This window comes from Panthera onca, unplaced genomic scaffold, assembly GCF_046562875.1.
Source record: "Panthera onca isolate mPanOnc1 unplaced genomic scaffold, mPanOnc1 haplotype 2 h2.h2tg000212l_path, whole genome shotgun sequence".
In the NCBI taxonomy this organism is placed as follows: domain Eukaryota; kingdom Metazoa; phylum Chordata; class Mammalia; order Carnivora; family Felidae; genus Panthera; species Panthera onca.
In genome coordinates, this window is record NW_027675841.1 from 77,332 (window position 1) to 92,607 (window position 15,276).

General features: G+C 38.0%; 1 protein-coding gene across 1 annotated transcript in view; it reads right to left on the reverse strand.

Moving 5' to 3' along the window:
• The window catches only part of LOC145715225 (clathrin heavy chain 2-like), a 102,650-nt gene that overhangs the window by 62,912 nt on the left and 24,462 nt on the right, over positions 1-15,276 (reverse strand). The gene's annotated exons all lie outside the window — the stretch shown is intronic.

Sequence of the window (15,276 nt, forward strand, 5' to 3'; positions counted from 1 at the left end):
GGATTCTGTGTCTCCCTCTCTCTCTCTCGGCCCCTCCCCTGCTCATGTTTTGTCTTTCTGTCAAAAATAAATAAAACATTAAAAAATTTTTTAAAAAAATAAAGTAAGTCTTGGGAGGGGCACCTGGGTGGCTCAGTCAGTTGAGCCTCCCACTTTGGCTCAGGTCATGATCTCGCAGTTCATGGGTTCGAGCCCCACGTTGGGCTCTGTGGTGACAGGTCAGAGCCTGGGGCCTGTGTCTTCCTCTCTCTGCCCCTCCCCCCATTTGCACTCTGCCTCTCTCTCTCTCTCTCAAAAAAAAAAAAAAAATTAAAGTAAGTCTTGGGAGGACAAACTCTAAAGTATAAAGAGTAATTAAATCAGGAGATTATTGGCTAATTTTGAAAATTGGGTTTTCTGAAATTTATAAATAGCAAAAATAGTATTTAATAAAACCCAATAAAGCTAATATCTTTCATAAAACTTAGAACTTACATTTTCTAGCAAAGAATTTCAATACATTTGTACCCAATGTCAAGTGCTCAAAAAGCTAAGTAAATGAGACATGACAGCACCACAGCTCAAGCTCTTAGACCTCAACATTCAAATAACCACCCCAGCCAAATGAGCCCCATGCAATCTGGGTAAAATTCAGATCCTTAGTGTATCTGCCACCCACCTCCATTCCTTAAAAAGGGAAACAAAGGCAAAAAGGGAGGGGGGACAAAGGCTTCAACTTTTTTCTTTTTAAAGATCCTTTCCTTTGTACTTTTGTTTTTTAATTTTTTTTTAACGTTTATTTATTTTTGAGACAGAGAGAGAGCATGAACGGGGGAGGGGCAGAGAGAGAGGGAAACACAGAATCTGAAACAGGCTCCAGGCTCTGAGCCATCAGCACAGAGCCTGACGTGGGGCTTGAACTCACGAACCGCGAGATCGTGACCTGAGCCAAAGTCGGACGCTTAATCGACTGAGCCACCCAGACGCCCCTCCTTTGTACTTTTCTACTGGAAGACTTGTGTGAAAGTACTACACAAAATACCAATTCATGCTACAACATGGATAAACCTTGAAAACATGCAAAGTGAAAGAAGCCACTCACAAAGGCCACATATCATGATTTCCATATATGAAATATCCAGAGACAGAGTGGACCAGTGGTTGCCAAGGGCTGGGAAGAGGGAGAAGTAGGGGAGCAACTTGTAGATAAATACAAATGTGTACACTCTAACAACAGAATGAACAAGAAAATTTTTAAATGAGAGTAAGTATAGGATAAGACTCACCCTCCCAGGGGAGGGTGGGAAGATTGGAGACGATATAGAGATAATGCCTTTGAGTCCCAATGCTAGAGAAGACTAAACTAAAGCGAAGAAGAAAAGAAGCAGCAGAGAGAACACCTCAGATCAAGACAGACCTGGATTCCTGCACTGCCTGTCCTCATGGACCCACTCAGAGGCTCCAGGTGTAGCCTTGGGTCTGTGACCTGCTTCTGAGGCTTAGGCTCCTGCCTGGTAAAGTCTACCTCATGGGGGTGCTGAGTATTATGTGTGCTTTGGGAAAAGGCATGTTGAGGATTGTAGCTGACAAAGATTGAATGCAAAAATGCTTTCTTTTGTGCCAGGAACCATGTGAAGGGCTAAGGATAAGAAAGTGAATATGGGTGCCTGGGTGGCTCAGTTGGTTAAGTGTTGGACTTTGGCTCAGGTCATGATCTCATGGTTTGTGGGTTCAGGCCCTACATTGGGCTCTCTGCTGATAGCTCAGAGCCTGGAGCCTGCTTTGGATTCTGTGTCTCCCTCTCTCTCTCTGCTCTTTCCCAGCTTGTACTCACTCTCTCTCTCTCTCTCTCTCTCAAAAATAAACATTAAAAAGTTAAAAAAAGGAAAAAAAAAGAAGAAAAAAAAGGAAAGTATGACCCAGACCCTTCCCTTAAGGACACATGATAAGAGTTTCTAGCAAGGAAGCAAGCAATACAGGGTGCTGACTACTATGAGCCAGGATAGAGAGAAATGCTGTGACCTCACACAGTCTGTTGAGTCAGGGAAGGCTTCCTAGTGACACGGAGGCTGGAGTAAGAGGTCACAGGTGAAGAGAAAAGCTCTAACAAAGGGAAGTATTTGCAAATGCTTAGACAGGGGTAGGCAAACAATGGCATGTGGGCCAAAATCCACCCTCCTATCTCCTCCTGTCTCCTTACTATTGAGATTAAATTCACATAACATAAAATTACCCATTTTAAAGAGTTCAATTCAGAGACACTTAGTACATTCACAATATTGTGCAACCACCACCTCTATATGGTTTCAAAACATTTCCACTATTCAAAAAATCCCTGTGTATATTAAAAGTTAGGGACCATCTCCCCTCCCCCCAGCCCCTGACAACCACTAATCTTTTGTCTTGTAGATACCTAAATATTTCATATAAATGGAATCATAAAATATGTGGCCTTTTGTGTCTGACTTATTTCACTTCAGTGAGGTTTTCAAGGTTTATCCATGTTGTAGCCTGTATCAGTACTTCATTCCTTTTTAGGGTTGAGTGGTATTCCATTTCTGTATAGATTTTGATTTATCCATTCATCCTGTGGTGAACTTTTGGGTTGTTTTCATCTTTTAGCTATTACAAATAATGCTGCTACGAATATCTGTGTATGGACATGTTTTTGCATGGACATGTTTTCGTTATTTTTCCTGGGTACATGCCTAGGTGTGGAATTGCTAGGTCAAAAGGTAACTTTATGTTAAATTTTTTGAGGAACCATCAATCTGTATTCTACAGGAGCTGAATCATTTTACATTTCCACTACTGATGTACAAGGATTCCAATACTCCACATCCTTGCCAATACTTGTTATTTCCCATTAAAAAAATTACAACCATCCCAATGGGTGGTACCTCACTGTGGTCTTGATTTGCAATTCCCTAGTGACTACTGATGTTGAACATCTTTTTGTGTGCTTGTCAGCTATTTGTGTATCTCTGGATAAATGTCTGTTGAACTCTTTTTGCCCATTTTAATATTGGGACATCTTATTGTTGAGTTACAAGTGTTCTCTATATTTTCCAGATACTACACTCTTCTCAGATATATGATTTACAAATATTTTCTTCCATTCTGTAGGTTTGTCTTTTCACTTTCTTGACAATTTTGATTAAGTCCAATTTACCTATTTTTTCTTTTGTTGATTATGCTTTTGGTGGTATACCTAAGAATCCATTGTCAAATACAAAGTCATGAACATTTCCCATGACTTCTTCTCAAGGGTTTACAGTTTTGCCTTTTATATTAGATCTTTGATCCATGTTGAATTTTTATATATGGTATTTGGTAGGAGTCCAACTCCATTCTTTTGCATGTGAATATCCTGGTATCCTAGCACCATTTATTGAAGAGGACAGTCTTTCCCCACTGACTGGTCTTGCCACCTCTGTCAAAAATCAATTGGCCATAAATGTATGGGTTTATTCCTGGACTCTCAGTTCTATTCCACTGGTCTACATGTCTATCCTTATGCCCACAGGTTTGTTGTTGTTGTTGAATGCTTGTGTGAGTAGTAGTATAAGAAATACATATTTAGTCCTTGTCCTTGGCTCCTGACACAACTCCTAAAACCCTTGTAATTTCCTAAGTGATATGAGTGATAGGTGGGTCTTTGTCAGAAAAAAAGCTTCTAAGAACCTTGGAATCTCCAGAGTGATTAGAAGTGTTTTTTGTAGGCTAATGAGAATGACTGGGTGGCTGGGGGGTCTTAGATAGCTTCAGGATGGGGTCTCGTCACCAGAAGGACCAAGGCATACTTAACAGTTTTTTCAGCCTCACCCCACCCTGACCTCCAGGAAAGGGAATGGGTCTGGAGACAGAGTTAATCACCAATGAGCAATGAAAATCTCCATAAAAAACCCTGAATTTTAGAGTTCAGAGAGCTCCTTTTTAATATACATCCTTTTTAATGAACCAGTAATAGTAACTTCCTGAGCTATATGAGCCATTCTAGCAAATTATCAAACCTAAGGTTGCAGGAACCCCTGATTTACAGCTTGTTGGTCAGAGGTACTGGTGGCCTGGGCTTGAGGCTGGCATCTGAAGACATGGGGGCAGTCTTATGAGATTGAACCCTTAAACTGTGGAGTCTGTACTAATTCTTGGACCTCTAGCTGATGTCCACAGAGAATTAGAGAATTAGAGAACTGTTTGGTGTAGAAAAGCTAGCATCTTTGGTGTCAGAAGTACAGTGAGAGTAGAAGGTTGGATTTTTTTATTTGTTGGTTTTTATTTTTGCCAGTAAAACACAAATAAGTAACATTGTGATTTATAATCTTTTATTTATTTATTTTTAAATGTTTATTTTGAGGGAGATACAGAGCATGAGTGGGGGAGGGGCAGAGAGAGAGGGAGAATCCCAAGCAGGGTCTGCACTGCCAGCGCAGAACCCCATATGGGGTTTGATCTCACAAACTGAGAGATCATGACCTGAGTCAAAATCAAGAGTCAGACGATTAACTGACTAGGCCACCCAGGTGTCCCACAATCTTTTCTTTTAAAATATTTCTCAAACATGATGATCTCCTTATAAATAAGTATGATTCCTAAAGGTATTTTTAACAACTTTATTGAGATATAATTCATATATCACATAATTCATTCATTTGAAGCATACTATCCAATGTTTTTCAGTTTATTTACAAGATTGTACAACCATCGCTAAAATGTAATTTGTAGTACTTTCATCCCTTAACAGAAACCTCATTTAGCAGTCAATCCCCATTCCTACCTCCCACATTCCACCCCCAGTTAAAGCAACTACCTACCCATTTTTGATCTCCATAAATATTCTGAATGTCTCATAAAATGGAATCATACAATATGTGTTTTTTTGTGCTGGTATCTTTCACTTAGCTTAATATTTCCAAGGTTAAACACAGTATAGCATATATTAGTAGAGTTGACACTTGAGCAATGTGAGGGTTAGGGTCATGGACCCCTGACACAGTCAAAAACCTGTAACTTTTGACTCTCCAAAAACTTAACTACTAATAACTGTTGACTAGAAGCCTTAGCAATAACATAGTCAAAGAGCATACATTTTGTATGTTATATGTATTATATACTGCATTCATTACAATAAAGTAAGCTAGAGAAAAGAAAATGTTAAGAAAATCATAAGAGAAAATACATTTACAGTACTATATTGTATTTACTAAAAAAGATCCACGTATAGGTGGACCCTTATAGTTCAAACCCATGTTGTTCAACGGTCAACTGTACTTCATTTCTTTTTATTGTCAAATAAATATCACACTGTATGGAATATACATTTTATTTATGCATTTATCAGTTGATGAACATCTGGGCTGTTTCCACCTTTTGGCTAAAATAAATAATGTTGTAACTGATGGTTACCAGAGGGGAGGTGGGAGGGTGGTGGGAGAGTAAAATGGGTGATGGGGATTAAGGAGTGCACTTGCTATGGGCACCAAGTGTTGTACTGTAAGTACCCCTGAAACTAATATAACACTGTATGTTAACTGGAATTTAAATATAAACTTAATAAAATAAATAATGTTGCTATGAACATTTGTATATTAGATTTTAGTAACAATTTTTATCTTAAAGTCTATTTTATCTGATATTAAGATAGCCATTCAGCTTCTTTTGGGTACAATTTACATGGTGTATCTTTCCCATTCTTCTTTCAACCCATTGTATCTTTGAATTTAAACTGTGTCTCTTGTAGACAGCATAAATAGTTGGATCATGGGTTATTGTTTTATTAATTTTTTTAATATTCTGCCAATCTCTGGGGAGCCTGGGCAGTTCAGTCAGTTAGGCATCTGATTTGTGGTTTTGGCTCAGTTTATGATCTCACAGCTTGTAAGTTTAAGCCCTGCATCAGGCTCTGCGCTGACAGTGCAGAACCTGCTTGGGATTCTCTCTCTCTCTCTCTCTGTCCCTCCCCTGCTTGCATGCTCTGTCTCTTTCTCCCTCTCAAAATAAATAAATAAACTTAAAAAAAAAAACATTAAATATTCTGCCAATCTCTGCCCTGTAAGTGTTGAATCCATTTAATGCAATTACTGATAAGGTAAGATTTACTTCTGACAGTTTGCTATTTGTTTTCTGTCTTAGGTCTTCTTTGTTTCTCTATTACTTTATTACTACCTTCTTCTGTGTTAAATAGATAATTTCTAGTGGGTCATTTTGATTATCTCATTATTTCTTTTACGATTTTTACAGATCACTTTCTTAGTGGTTGCCTCAGGATTATAATTAACCTCTTAATTTATAACAATCTAATTTGGATTAATATCAATATAATATCTATAGTATACAAAAACTTTGCATCTTTATAGCTCCATTCCTCCTTCTTAGTTTTGTCATACAAAGTACATTATTCATATATTTTATATACCTACTAACACAGATTTATAATCATTGCTTTAGTAGGCTTTTAACTCACAAGAAAAAAAAAGTCAAAATCAAAAACTATACTTATGCAATCTTTTATATTTTCCTATATAGTTATTCATACCAGTGCTCTTTATTTATTCGTGGGTTTGCATTACTGACTTGGATCCTTTCACTTCAACCTGAAAGATTCTCTTTAGTATTTTTTATAGGGCAGATCTATTAGAGACAAATTCTCTCAGTTTTTGTTTACTTGGAAATGCCTTAATTTCCCCTCCATTATTTGAAGAATAATTTTGCTAGATATAGAATCCTTGGTTGACAATCTTTCATTGATTTTTTAAAGCACTTTGATTATATCATACCACTGCCTTCTGGCCTGGATAGTTTCTGATGAGAAATCAGTTATTAATCTTATTGAGAGTCCATTGTACAAGATTAGTTTACTTCTTTATAACTGCTGTCAAGATTCTTTGCCTTTTGATAGTTTAGTTATGATATATCTGGGTGTGGATCTCTCTGAGCTTCTTCAATGCATAGATTAATGGTTTTCATCAAATTTGCTAAGTATGGGGCCATTATATCTTCAAATACTCTTTCTTCCCCTTTCTTTCTCTCCTTGTGGGACTCCCAGTATGTTTATGTTAGCCTACTCAGTGGTATTCCACAAATCTATGTGTCTTTTTTTTTTAAAGCAGGCTTTATGTCCAACATGGGGCTTGAACTCACAAATCTGAGATCAAGAGTTGTATGCTTTACTGACTGAGTCAGCCAGGCAACCTCTAGGCTGTTTTTTTTTTTTATTATACAATATTTTTTGTAATTTTATTTTAGAGAGAGAGCACGCAAAAGCTCACATATTCATTTTAGATTCATTCTTATTTAAAATTTTTGATGCAACTGTAAAACTCACTTTTTTGAATACAGTGTTATTGATGAATACACAATAATGAATATACAATGTGGATACACAACGTTACATTACTTTCAGGTGTACAACATAGTAACTGACAAGTCTGTATGTTATGTGTTTTTCCTAGTTATTTATTGTTATGATTTATGTGGGGAGACACTGTTCTCACATTTTCCTTTAGTTCTTTGGGTATGCTTTCCATTAGTTCTCTGAACATATTTAAAACAGCTGATGTAAAGTCTTTTTGAAAGTAACTCCAAGCCTGGGCTTCCTCAAAACAGTCTCTATTGACTCCTTTGAGTATGGGTTATACTTTGTTTCTTTGCACATTTCATTTTTGCTGTTGTTGTTACAAGCCAGGTATTTTTAAAAAAATTTTTTTAAATGTTTATTTTTATTTTTGACAGAGAGAGAAAGACAGAGCATGAGCAGGGGAGGGGCAGAGAGAGAGGGAGACACAGAATCCGAAGCAGGCTCCAGGCTCTGAGCTGTCAGCACAGAGCCTGACGCGGGGCTCGAACTCACACTGCGAGATCACGACCTGAGCTGAAGTCGGACGCCCAACCGACCGAGCCACCCAGGCACCCCGCAAGCTGGGTATTTTAAATAACATAAAGTAACAATTCTGGAAATCAGATATTCCCCCTTTCCTGGGCTTACTGTAGTTGTTTGCTCAGCACATTTTCTGAACTGATTCTGTAAAGCTTGTATTCTTTGTCATATGTGGTCACTGCGGTCTCTACTCAGTTTACTGGTCAGTTAATAATTTGAAAGAGATTCTTTAAATAAATGCCTTGAGTCTCAGCCTTTGCTGAGATTGTGTGTGTGGGTTGAGACATGTCTTCAATATTCTGACAGGCAGCTTACAATATTACTTTAGCCTTTACATCCTGCCTGTACAGAGCCTCGAGATCAACCAGAGGTGAGAACTTAGGCCCTTGTCAATTCTTTCTTGGGAAGGTGCACAGCCCTGTGCATGTATATGGTCTTCCAGATTCCCAAGAATATATGCTGCAGCTTTTGAAAGTCCCCTATAAACACCTCATTCCACAGCCTTCTTTCTTTTTAATTTTTTAGTCAGCTTCTTATTTGCCTCAACTACTATCATTCCCACAGGCAGCTGGATGTTAAACAATTGCTACTGATGGTGTATGGTAAGTGTCCCAGGAGATAAGGCTGTTTGCACGGAGTAAGAAATAAAAGACAAGGTCTGTGAATGGAGATTTCCAAGAAATTGCTAGACATGTCAAATAAGGACATTTATCTGGGAAAGGTGCTTTTAGGGGAGCTCTAAACCATTCTTGCCTCCTTTAGAAGCTATTGCTGTATTTCACCAATTTGTGGAGCTATTGGTTCTCAAGGCTATCAACAGAAAGCTGTACAGAGGGGAATGGGAATAGCACAAGATAAAATGTCACTACACTTGCTGTTCTGAGATACAGCAAATGTTCTTAAATAAAAGTTCTCTGGATTTTTTTAAGCCTGTGGTTAACTTCCAGAACTCTGAAAAAGTTGACTTGAGAATTTTTGCCAGTGTTCTCACTGCTTTTATGGAGCAGATTTTCAAAGGTCCTTTCTCCACCAACCTGATGTTCTGTGTATAATACTTTGTGTGGATGTATATCTCATTTCTCTTGGGTATACAACTAGGAGTGGAACTCCTAGGTCACATGTTAACTCTACATTTAACTTTTTGAGGAACTGCCAAACTATGCTGTGCATTTTACACTTCCATTAGTAATGTTATGAGGGTTTTGATTTTTCTACATCCTTGGAAACATTTGTTATTGTCGATCTTTTTTATCATAGCCATCCTAGTAGGTATGAAGTGATACCACATTTTATGTTTGTTTTGTTTTTTAAAGTAAGCTCTACCCCCAATGTGGAGCTTGAAATCATGACCCTGAGATCAAGAGTTGCATGTTCTAGTGACTGGGCCAGCCAGGCGCCCCTCACATCGTGTTTTTGATTTGTATTTCCACAATGACTAATGATGTTGAATATCTCTTCATGTGTTACTGGCCATGTAGATAGCATGTTGGAGAAATACCTGTTCAAAGCATTTATCCATTTGTAAAACGAATTATCTGCCTTTTTATTATTGAGTTGTAAGAGTTCTTTATATATTCTGGATACAAGTCCCTTGTTAGATATCTGATTTTGAAATATTTTCTCCAAATGGTTATTTTTCACTTTATTGATGGTATTATTTGTAGCACAAAAGATTTTGTTTTATCTGTTTTTCTTTTGCTGCTTATGCTTTTGATGTTGTATCTACAAAGGTTCTGCTTAACTCAAGGTCACTAAGATTGGCTCCTATGTTTTCTTCTAAGAGTTTTATAGCTTCAGCTCTTACATTTGGGTCTGATCCACTCTCAGTTAGAGGTAGGAGTTCAATTTCATGCTTTTGTACATACAGATACCCAGAGTTGCCAAACCATTTGTTGAACAGACTATTCTTTCCTTCACTGAATTGTCTTGGCATCCTTACCAAAACAATCAACTGACCATAAATGTAAAGGTATATTTCTGGACTCTCAATTCTATCTCACTGATCTAATATGTCTATTATTATCTTTGTACTGTACTATCTTGATTACTGTGTGTAGCAAGCCTTGAAATTGAGAAGTATGCCTCCTCTTACTTTGTTTTGTTTTCATCAAGACTGTTTTGGCTGTTCTGAGTTCCCTGCAATTCCATATGTATTTTAGGGTCAGCTTGTATCAATTTCTACAAAGAAGTTAGCTGGTATTCTGATAGGGATTACACTGAACCTTCAGATCAATTTGGGGAGTATTAACATCTTAAAAATATTAACTATTATGATCATGAACATGAGATGTTTTCCCATTTATTTAGATCTTCTTTAATTACTTTCAACAGTGTTTTATAATTTTAATATAAGTCATACATACTTTTTGTTAAACTTATTCCTAAGTATTTTATTCTTTTTGATGCTATTATAAATGGAATTTCATTTTTTAATGGCCCATTGCAAGTGTATAAAAACACAATTGATTTCTGTATATTGATCTCGCTTTCTGTAACCTTACTGTACTTGTTACTTCTAGAGTTTTTTTATTGGATACCTTGGGATTTTCAACATACAAAATCATGTCATCTGCAGAGATAGTTTCAATTATTCCTTTCAAATCATAATGCCTTTTATTTTTTTTCTAATTGCTCTGGCTACTTCCTAGTCCAATGTTGAACAGAAGTGGCAAAAGTGGACATCTCTGTCTTGTTCTGATCTTAGGGGAAAACTTTCAGTCTTTAACTATTAAGTAAGATGTTAGCTGTGTGCTTTTCTCAGATGCCCTTTATCAGGTTAAGGAAGTTCCTTTTTATTCCTAGTTTGTTGGACATTTTTATCAAGAAAGGTGTTAGATTTTATCATATGACTTTTCTGTGTCTGCTGAGATGACCATATGGTTTTTGTCTTTTATTCTATTAATATTATGCATTATTTTAATTGATTTTTGGATATTAAACCTTACCTTGTGTTCTTAGACAAATCCCACTTGGTCATGACATATAATTCTTTTTATATGTTGCTGGATTCAGTTTATTAGTATATTGTTGAAGATTTTTACATCTATATTCAAAGGAGATAATAGTCTGAAGTTTTCTTTCCTTGTGATGTCTTTGTTTTTTATCTGGGTACTACTGGCCTCACAAGATGAATTGAGAGGTGTTCCCTCTTCTACATTTTGGAAAACTTTGTGAAGGATTAGTACTAATTTTTCTTTGAATATTTGGTAGAATTAACCAGTGAAACCATCTGGGTCAGAGTTGTTCTTTGTGGGTAGTTTTTTCATTACTAGTTGACTGTCTTAACTTGTTGTATAGGCTTATTCAGATTTTCTATTTCTTCCTGAGTCAATGTCAGTAATCTATGTCTTCCTGGAATTAGTCCTTTCATCTAAGTTATCAAATTTATTTGTATACAATATTCTTAGTATTCCTCACTAATCCTTTTTTTTCCCCTCACTAATCCTTTTTATTTCTGTATAGTTTGTCCCACCTGTTTTTGTAAATAAAATTGTACTGGCATGAAGTCATGCTCATTTACATACTGTCTATGGCTGCCTGTACTAAAACTTCACAGTTGAACAGCTGTGACAAAGATGGTATTTTTTTGGCCCCCAAAGCAAAACACATTTACTATCTGGGCCTTTATAGAAAAAAATATGCTGACCTCTGGCTAAAAGAATAAAGTAACACTTGAAGTACTCTGGTCAAACTGGAGCAAAAGGCTTTTGAGAAAGTATTAGAGGCAGGTATAAAGTGTGGAATGAATGAACTGTGATCTAGTTTTATAAGTCTTAGCTCAAAGCTTCATTCCAACCCCTCAGACATCATCATTTCTGGGGAAACAAACACATTTCCAGATCAGATTCAGTACAAAGATTGAGCTTCATGGAATAAAAAGGAAATTCAAAAACAAAAGTATTTTGGGCAACTAGGGGAAGAGTAACAAAGGCTATACTGTGAATAATTTTGTTTCTGGTTGAGGTCCTATAATTCCAGGGTACTCTTTCTGAAAGCAACATAAAGGTTCAAAATGCATAACTTTCCCCCTGACTCTTGAATAGCATGAAAGGCTATCGAAGAGAGATCTTCCAGCTCCCCTCCTGTCTTCACAAAGGGAGAGTAAATCAATTCTTTCTTCTTTCTCTTTCTTTTCTTTTTCTTTCTTTTCTTTCTTTCTTTCTTTCTCTCTCTCTCTCTCTCTCTCTCTCTCTCTCTCTCTCTCTCTTCTCTCTTCTCTTCTCTTTTCTTTTCTCTTCTCTTCTCTTCTCTCTTCTTTTCGAGGGTGAGGAGGGACAGAAGGAGAGGAAGGGAGAGAATTCCAACCAGGCTCTACACCCAGCATGCAGCCCAAAGCGGGGCTTGATCCCATGGCCATGAAATCATGATCTGAGCCAAAATCAACAGGCAGATGCTTAACTGACTGAGCCACCAAGGTACCCCCAATTCTTTTTTTTTTAATTTTATTTTTTATTTTTTAAAAGTTATATCCAAATTAGTTAGCATATAGTGAAACAATGATTTCAGGAGTAGGTTCCTTAATGCCCCTTACCCATTTAGCCCATCCCCCCTCCCACAACCCCTCCAGCAACCCTCAGTTTGTTCTCCATATTTATGAGTCTCTTCTGTTTTGTCCCCCTCTCTGTTTTTATATTATTTTTGTTTCCCTTCCCTTATGTTCATCTGTTTTGTCTCTTAAAGTCCTCATATGAGTGAAGTCATATGATTTTTGTCTTTCTCTGACTAATTTCACTTAGCATAATACCCTCCAGTTCCATCCATGTAATTGCAAATGGCAAGATTTCATTCTGTTTGATTGCCGAGTAATACTCCATTGTATATATATACCACATTTTCTTTATCCATTCATGCACTGATGGACATTTGGGCTCTTTCCATACTTTGGCTATTGTTGATAGTGCTGCTGTAAACATGGGGTGCATGTGTCCCTTTGAAACAGCATACCTGTATCCCGTGGATAAATGCCTAGTAGTGCAATTGCTGGGTCATAGGGTAGTTCTATTTTCAGTTTTTTGAGGAACCTCCATACTGTTTTCCAGAGTGGCTGTACCAGCTTGCATTGCCACCAACAATGCAAAAGAGATCCTCTTTCTCCGCATCCTCGCCAACATCTGTTGTTGTCTGAGTTGTTGATGTTAGCCATTCTGACAGGTGTGAGGTGGTATCTCATTGTGGTTTTGATTTGTATTTCCCTGATGATGAGTGATGTGGAGCATTTTTTCATGTGTTGGTTGGCCATCTGGATGTCTTCCTTGGAGAAGTGTCTATTCATGTCTTTTGCCCATTTCTTCACTGGATTATTTGCTTTTTGGGTGTGGAGTTTGATAAGTTCTTTATAGATTTTAGATACTAACCCTTTATATGATATGTCATTTGCAAATATCTTCTCCCATTCTGTCAGTTGCCTTTTAGTTTTGCTGATTGTTTCCTTCGCTGTGCAGAAGCTTTTTATTTTGATGAGGTCCCAGTAGTTCATTTTTGCTTTTGTTTTCCTTGCCTCTGGAGACATGTTGAGTAAGAAGTTGTGGCCAAGATCAAAGAGGTTTTTGCCTGCTTTCTCCTCGAGGATTTTGATGGCTTCCTGTCTTACATTGAGGTCTTTCATCCATTTTGAGTTTATTTTGTGTATGGTGTAAGAAAGTGGTCCAGGTTCATTCTTCTGCATCTCGTTGTCCAGTTTTCCCAGAACCACTTGCTGAAGAGACTGTCTTTATTCCATTGGATATTCTTTCCTGCTTTGTCAAAGATTAGTTGGCCAAACGTTTGGGGGTCCATTTCTGGGTTCTCCATTCTGTTCCAATGATCTGAGTGTCTGTTCTTGTGCCAGTACCATACTGTCTTGATGATTACAGCTTTGTAGTATAGCTTCAAGTCTGGGATTGTGATGCCTCCTGCTTTGGTTTTCTTTTTCAAGATTGCTTTGGCTATTCGGGGTCTTTTCTGGTTCCATACAAATTTTAGGATTATTTGTTCTAGCTCTGTGAAGAATGCTGGTGTTACTTTGATAGGGATTGCACTGAATATGTAGACTGCCAATTCTTTCTTTTCATGCCAATACCATCTTGGAAATTTACCATGACAGCATGTGTCATATAGGTTTTACCTGTCCGTGACTCTCTCACAATTCATCTCAGTATCTGCAGGCTCTGTGTAAGGTACACTCCTCACACCTCACATCACAAACATTACCAACACCTGAGCTGTCTGCAACCTCTGCCCCCCATAAGGGTCAGCAACATCCAAATCCTTTCAGTGGAAAGCCAAAGGAAGAGTTTCCAGAAAGGAGAAAAACTCCATAAACAGCATCTAATCTAGGGTTAGTAAAATTCCCAAGAGGCAATAATTCCAGCTAATAGATGATACACCACAGAAAATGACCTAGGTGTAAAATTACTCCTTTTATGGAATCTGGGCAATTAGACCCAAACAAACTGTTATGGGTGAACTATTATAATGTTATATCACATGTAGAAGCAATGGGAATATCTATTATTCCAGATGTGCTGTGACGTTTCCTACCAATAATATTGTCATTCCAGCTTAACTCTCAGCCCTGACAACCAGAAGTAACTGGGGCTGAATGGAAGCCATGGGCCTATCACGGAAAGGCTCTGTGGCTAAGCAAGTCCCTTAAATTACACCAAAGAACCCCCAGATCATCTGAGGAGACAAACCCGTCAGTGTAATACAAAGATGAAGGGTTAGAGCAGAGGTTCAACTCTCCCTCATCTATGCCTCATTCTGAGACAAATGCTAGGCCATCATCCAACTCTCCTCTCCCTGAGAGGCATCTCATGCACCTCCAGGTTCTAGCCATTTTATCTCTAAAATCTCAAGCTTTGCCTCAGGGCACCTGGCTGGCTCAGTCAATTAGAGCATGCAACTCTTGATCTCAGGGTTGTGAGTTCAAGCCCCACGTTGGGCATAGAGGTTACTTAGCAAAATAATAAACAAAAAATGAAAATAAAATCTCAGCCCTTGCATCTCCAGTTCATCTCTAGGCTCACTTCTTCTGGGCGTTGCAGAGTGGAGGAGACTTCCAAAGTGGAGAGAAGTACTCCTTCCAGCTTTGCTCACTCTTCACCCTTCTCATACATGTCTTTACTCCAGAACACACTACATGGCTTTATTCCTGTATCTGCCTGTCAACTAGCTTCCCAGCCTCCAGTCTTCATGGTGGTCCCTCCTCAATATCACTGACAGCATTGTTTCTATCCCAACACGCTGCAGAGAAGGAAAATAAATCATATCACTCTCACTTTAAAACCTGTTGCACAATTCCCACTGCCAGCAGCATGTACCTCAGTCTTGCCCCCACCCATCTCTCAGCCTTGCCCCTCTAGCTGTCTCTTATGCATCCCATAGGTATCAGCCAAGGTGGATGACCCTGGACTCACAGAAAGAGCCATTCTCTTCCACTT